The sequence below is a fragment of the Myodes glareolus genome, chromosome 4 (assembly GCF_982192425.1).
Source record: "Myodes glareolus chromosome 4, mMyoGla1.1, whole genome shotgun sequence".
Taxonomy (NCBI): domain Eukaryota; kingdom Metazoa; phylum Chordata; class Mammalia; order Rodentia; family Cricetidae; genus Myodes; species Myodes glareolus.
The window spans coordinates 73,448,891-73,455,733 of NC_142029.1; the positions used below are offsets into that span (position 1 = coordinate 73,448,891).

General features: G+C 47.8%; 1 protein-coding gene across 32 annotated transcripts in view; it reads right to left on the reverse strand.

The window, feature by feature from the left end:
• The window catches only part of Phldb1 (pleckstrin homology like domain family B member 1), a 48,823-nt gene extending 48,536 nt beyond the window's left edge, over positions 1-287 (reverse strand). For all 32 annotated transcript variants that reach the window (XM_087905591.1, XM_087905589.1, XM_087905588.1 and 29 more), the window contains exon 1: positions 157-287. The gene's annotated coding sequence lies outside the window, so the exon portion shown is untranslated. The remainder of the gene's footprint in view (positions 1-156) is intronic.
• Positions 288-6,843: the final 6,556 nt, after the last annotated feature.

Below are 6,843 nucleotides of genomic sequence, written 5' to 3' on the forward strand. Positions count from 1 at the left end.
GCCGACGCACTCACCTGGCATGGCCCCTCTTTCACCTTTCTACCCAGCTCTCTGGGCCAGAACTGATCTCGTCTGGTCCCGGGGACTTTCCCTTCTGCAGGCCCAGCTACAGAAGGCGAATGGAACCCCAAGGCGTAGTGGGAGGGACACGCTTACCTTGTGGGGAGTTGGGAGGGGGGGACACCGGTCCCTTTGCCCGTCTGGGCCGCGGCGGCCTCCGGCTGGCTAGGAAGGACACTGTTGCTTTTCCACAGGAGCCCAGCTGAGTAGGAGGGGAGGGAGCCTGTCCCGCCCCCCTCCCGCGAGTCCCCGCCCCCATCCCGTCCTGTCCGCCTGGCCAGCTAGAGAAGACGCCCTTGTGGGGCTGGAGCCCAAGGCCCCCACCCAGCCTTTCCCACAGCAGCACCTCCCCCGCCTGCACAGCGCCCGCTTTGTTCATCTGTACAGCTGGGTTTTCCTCCACCACCGCGGCCACTACCGTACACACCCTCCCCTCCTACCCTCCCCTTTCGACCCTCCTAGACCACCCTCCACTCTGGGCCTCGAGGCTCTTCTTTATTACCCGCTCCTACCCAAAATGCTTGAATCTTCCACTGACTCCCAGTGAGCCCCACCATGCATAGTCCTACCACATTCTCAACGTTTCTTTCGGAACATCTACCGAGGGCACCCAGGTCTTTCCCCTGTCAGCCCCTCCCTCTCCTTTCCTATTCCAAGCCCCATCATATAGCGCTGTAGACAGAATAATTGCACACCAGACTTCAGAAATTAACAGGAAGGCACGTTAAAGTGTGCTGCCAACTACAGGACCCCGGAAAGCTGAATGGAGTCGTCCTCTTGCCCGCTTAGAGTCACCTCCATCACAGACCTGTTGGGTTACAGACCGACAGAGATGGCGGTAGGGTAGAAAGACACTAGGTTGGCTGAGGAGTGAGAGTTAGTGAGGAAGAAAAGAGGGGAGCAGTCTATAAACCGCTGGTGAAATCATTCGCCAATTCAACCTCCACCCCGAAATCCAAGCTGACAGTGGAGCCTACCTTGCAAAGCCTGCTCTCGCCTCAGGAGACCGCTGGGAGGCCCCGTGGGAGCTGAACTCAACTAGACTGGGCCTCTTTAACCTGCACTGAAGGACAGGCAGACACTCTTCCTCAGTGAAGGAAGAAGCAGGAAACCCCCAAGTCTGGCCTAAATTCCAGATGGGATGGGTTAGAGAAAAGTTTTGGAAATGGGCAAGCCCTATTCTGATCCAGAGGCTTTCGTCTTGTGCCCTCTCTCCCTTACTCAGGAATGGCAAAAGGCTGAACCGCAGGAATCTAGTCACTCATTGACAGGATTAGCATTAGTGTGTGTGTGTGTTTGGGGAGTTGGGAGACGACACATAGCTGAGCAGGGAAACAGCCAAGCAGTGGACAAGAGGGAGGAGAGAATCCCACCTGTTACCTGCTTCAGCTAACGAGGTGAGACATACATGCTGGGAACCAGGAAGCCCCAAGATTTGTGCAGTGAGCCTCTTTCTACCTCTCTGTGTTATGTGAGACTCATGGAACAATTTCAACCATAGCCAACCTTCAGGCTGATTTTAGTGTTTTTGAGCAAAAGGAGAAAATAAAATTCTCTTGCTCCATATGTGAAGGCCTAGCATTTGCAGCGGGGCTCAGACTGGGGTATCTTGAACTCTTCACTCTTTTTCTTCATCGCCGGTTGTTGTTTATTGACATGGTGAGGACTGTCAAACAATAACTAAACCTGCTGCAGGCAGATGGTGTTGAGGCAGGGGTTTTAAAAAACAAACCTCTCTCTTCTCAGTGTCCTTGCAGTGCAGGCACCAGCTGATCCATGATCAAGGCTCTGTGAAATTGGTCCTATCTCCTGCTATGTCCGGCCTCTATGTTCCCACACTTCCAGCACTCAAGGGACTCAAGACCTCCCGCCCCCACCCCTCCAAGATCATCCCACTTCACATCTGGAGCCCATCAACAAGCTCAGTGCTCTCTCTCTCACAGTTATGCAAGAGGTCGAGCAGCTGGGAGCTCAGAAAAGGGGGAGGAAGAGAAGAAAGTAGAAAACAGCTTTCCAAGCATGCTTCAGACTTTCCGAAATGGAAGCAGGGGGAGAGGGCAAAGGCTGGGCGTGGAAGGAAGGCTGAGTTCTTTAAAGCCTTCTGTACTTGCCTGTGACTGTCCGGAGTGGATTTCCACACCCCTCCTGTCTCTTCCTTGGCACATTTCCCATTTTGTCCCTCTTCTCAATTTGTGCGCCCTCTGGCTCCATAAGAGGGTGACTGTCACTCATTTGGCCAAGGGCCTTGGTAGTCCACTCCCTTTTCCGAAAAGCTTTCCCTCTTGTTTAACAGTTTCCTCAAGATTGAAACATTCTTTCCTGCAGGGAAGTTTCTTAAGTGGGAAGGTAAACAACTCAAGATAGTTTCAGGAAGTCCCTGAAACTGATCAGATTCTGTAGGCCCCTCCCTGCCAGAGTAAGCAATAGAAGCCAAGAGTCCTTCTCCAGCAAGCCAAGCTGCAGAAGACTCTGGGGATCAGAGCAGCTGCCCTGGAAGAGGCAGAGGCCAACTGAATCACCTGAAAAGAACTCTTTCCAACATGTTGAGTGGCTTGCAGACTGTGCAGTGTGCTCCAGGTTCCCAGCTTTTGTGAACTGTCACCATGCTGGGGTGGCCTAGTGACGCAGCTGTCTTTGATGAATTATTTTTGCTCCTGTAAGTAACCCCAGTAAAACTCATTAGTTCACCAAGTTGGACTTTGGTGGTATTTGTACTTTGGTCTGTCATGGGTTCCTTACCTGGGATGGGTAGATATGTATGTTGTGTCTTCCCGTGGCAAAGCAGCTCTTTTATCAGTTGGTTTTAGAAAATTTTCACAATCCACACTTGTACACAAATGCAATCAAACTGTGTGAGAAATGTGACCAGGACTGAAAACTGGTCTTGTCTTCCTCCGTGGCTCAGGACATGCCTATGAGCAGAAGAGAACACTCAGGACTGGGGGTGCAGCACTGGCACGGAGTGCATGTTGTTTAGTATGCAAGTCTTGAATGCAATCCCCAGCACTGAATGTACATTTACTTGGGAAGTCAAATCAGTTCTGTTTCTCTCGTTGCCTGGAATTTGCAGGGCCACTCATTCAGACGGTTCCTTTTCTGGTTTGTTGATCAACCTTATCAAATGGAGGACACTCAAGTGTTTTCCCAAATTGGATTGGGACATTTGGGGCTATGAGGTGTTTCAACTATGTCACATTGTAACCAATTTGTCATCTATAAAGGTCACACTCAAGATCCGTGTAATTGAATTAAAGAGTGTATGTGGGGGCCCTGGAGAGATGGCTCAGCTGTAGAGACCACTGGCTGCTCTTCTAAAAGACCTGGGTTTGATTCCCAGCACCCAAATCAAAGTTACTTACAAACCCCTGTAACTCTGACACCAGGGAAATCTGATGCCTCTGGCCTCTGCCAGCACCTACATTCGTGTCCACCTACCCACACACAGGCATACACACACATACACATTATTGAAACTATTAAAATAAAAAATAAATTCCAAAAAAAATCCCCAGCAAAACCACTCATACTTTGAGTAAGTTTATGATTTTGATGGGTCAAATAGCTATCCTCAGTCATAATCACTTAGTCCCTGCCCAGTAAGTAGCAAAGTAAAAGACTTTCACTTTTGGGCTGGGGACAGGCGAGATGCTTCTAAAACTTCTGTTTGTGAGCAGGAAAAGCCTAGTTGGGCAAGGTCTCTCTGGCTTTTTAAAAGGCCTGCTTTGTGTTGATCACAAACTCCTCAGTACAAAGTGAGACATATGTTAGAGATGCTCCCCATCCTTAGATATTATCAATGCAACGATGTGGATTTTTACACATTGTCTTGAAGAAGCCCTAGAGATGCGTTTACAAAAAGGTGCAGGGAAAGGAATGGAGGGCATGGTTGGGAGGAAGCGCATGTGTGGCGAGGGAGTCACTCACTCCTGAGGCTTTGCTTCTGAGAGCCAACAAGGCAAGAAAGCCCACCCACCCTTTCCTTCCTTCCTTCATACTTTTCTTTCTTTCTGGCCTGGAACTCACAGAAATCTACCTGCCTCTGCCTCCCAAGTACTGAGATAAAAGGTGTGTATTGTGAATGTGCCTGGTGCTCACTGGGGCCAGGAGAGGGCACTAGATCCCCTAGAACTAACTGGAACTGTGCTTTTGAGCTGTTGTGGAATATTATTTTAGCTGTGTAAAGATGTGTTGCACTTGTTTCACCTTGCCTGCCTAAGGCACTTGATTGGTCTAATAAAAAGCTGAATGGCCAATAGCTAGGCAGGAGAGGGATAGGCAGGGCTGGAGAGCAGAGAGAATAAATAGAAGGAGAAACCCTAGGAATGAGAGAGAAGAAAAGGGACATGCCTGGGTCCACCAACCAGACACAAGAAGCAGTGAAGGTTAAGATACATGGGAAGAAAAATAAAAATAAAAAGGCAAAAGATAAAAATAGGTTAACTTAAGTTAAAAGAGCCAGTCAGAACCATCCCTAAACTAGACTGAACATTTAAAATTACTAATAAATCTCTGTACCATGACTTGGGAGCTGGTTGGTGGCCCAAAAGAAAGTGCCTGGTACAATAATCCACAATATGGGTTCTGGGAGCCAAACCTAGATCCTCTGCAAGAGGTTTGGAACCTGCCCTGGTGGGCTGGAGAGATGGCTCAGTGGTTAAGAGCATTGCTGCTCTTCCAAAGGTCCTGAGTTCAATTCCCAGCAACCACATGGTGGCTCACAACCATCTGTAATGAGGTCTGGTGCCCTCTTCTGGCCTTCAGGCCTATACACATACAGAATACACATACATAATAAATAAATAAATATTTAAAAAAAAAAAAGGAACCTGTCCTGGAACTAGCTCCTGTAGACCAGGCTGGCCTCGAACTCACAGAGATCCGCAAACTCACAGAGATCCACCTGCACTCTGCCTCCTGAGTGCTGGAATTAAAGGCTCTCAATCATTGAACTGTCATTCCAGCTCCTATATGTAAAATTTAATAAGCAACTATTTAGCTGGGCTTAGTGGTGCACACCTTTAATTCCAGCACTCAGAAAGCAGAGGTAGGCAGATCTGAATTCTAGACCAGCCTGGACAACCGCCAGGACAGTGCTCAGGGCTCTGTTATACAGAGAAACCCTGTCTTGGCACCGCCCTCTGCCCCCCCAAAAAAGCTATTTAGGGCTGGGCAAGTTGATGCACTGGGAGGTAGAGTGCATCCATGGGAGGTAGGAGCTCCATGTTAGCCTGGGCTACAGTGTGAGGTCTGGTGATAGCTCAGTGGATAAAGGTGTCTGCCATTAAGCTTGGCTACCTGAGTTTAACCCCTGAAACTGGCTTTTGAAGTTATTTTCTGGCCGCCACACACGTACTGTGGTATAAATGTGCCCCCATTTTAAACTGAAATTAAAAAGGAGTGGTGACTGCAGAGATAGTTCAGTTGGCAAACTGCTTGCCAAGCACACATAAAGGCACCCTTTTAAAACCTGGGTTACAGCAGCCTACATTTGTAATCCCAGTCCCGGGGTGGTAGAAGGGTTAGGCAGATTCTTACAAGATGGATGGCTCATGAGGAACAGCACTTATAAAGTGACCTCTGGCTTCTACGTGCACACACACAAACTGTATCCACCCATGTGTATGTTACCTATTTTATATTAATTCTAAGAATCTCTCAGGTCCTACCAATTGTGAGCAGCTTCATATTAATTGGAGGGTAGTTTCCTCTGCCAAAGCTGTATGGAGTGATAGATTTGAGCTTTCAGATACTGTTCCAGAGGTATATTCTGTGCTTCCTCTATTTGAGATCAACTAATCTACAGTAGGAGCTATAGGCCTCCTACATTTTTTTTAATGTGCACTGGTGTTTTGATATAGGAGTCGGGTCCCCTGGAACTGGAGCTACAGACAGTTATGAGCTGCCAAGTGGGTGCTGGGAATTGAACCTGCATCCTCTGGAAGATCACTTAAACACTGAGCCATCTCTTCAGCCCCAGGTCGCCTTACATTAACCAGAATGTTTAGACAGATCTAGTTATTGTTGCTAACCTCCCTCAGAAGAGGCCAGCAAAGTCCACTTGATGCCACAGGTTTACTGGCCAGTCAGGGCATGTGACAGGAATTGGGTGTTCATTTCACTAAAGATTACAGTCCAGGGAGGTAAGCAGAATTTTGGCACTATTAGATCAGGTACTATTTCATTAAAGAAAAAAATCTTAAATACACCACAAAAATCTTGTCATCCCTGTCACTTTTTATTAGAGAGAAAATGTCTTCCAAATGATTTTTTACATTCAGTAGATTTTTGCAAATAAAAGAGTAAAGAAGCTTTATTTATTTGAGGAAAGGTCTCACTATGTTGTCTTGGCTGGCCTCAAACTCATAGAGTTCCTCCTGCCTGTCTCCCAAGTACTAAGATTAAAGGGGTGTGCCACGATGTCTAGTTATTCCCTTTTGAGGAAATAACCAATTTCTAAAGCATCCCCCATATCGTCCTGGTTCGTTAATCACCACTGTTTGACAAGAAGACTCCAGGGTACTGCAGAATGTTTAAGAACTCTTTGATTAGCTAGGTTTGGTGGTCCACACCTTTAATCCCAGAACTTGGGAGGCAGAAGCAAGCACAGAGAACTGAGTTCGAGGCCTGGTCTATAGAACAAGTTCCAGGAGAACTAGGACTACACAGAGACCCTGTGGAGAAAAGCTGATGAACAAAAAAGCTGGGCACGCCTTTAGTCTCAGCACACAGGAAGCAGAGAGGCAAGTGAGTTTAAGGCCAGCCTGGTCTACAGAGCTAGTTCGG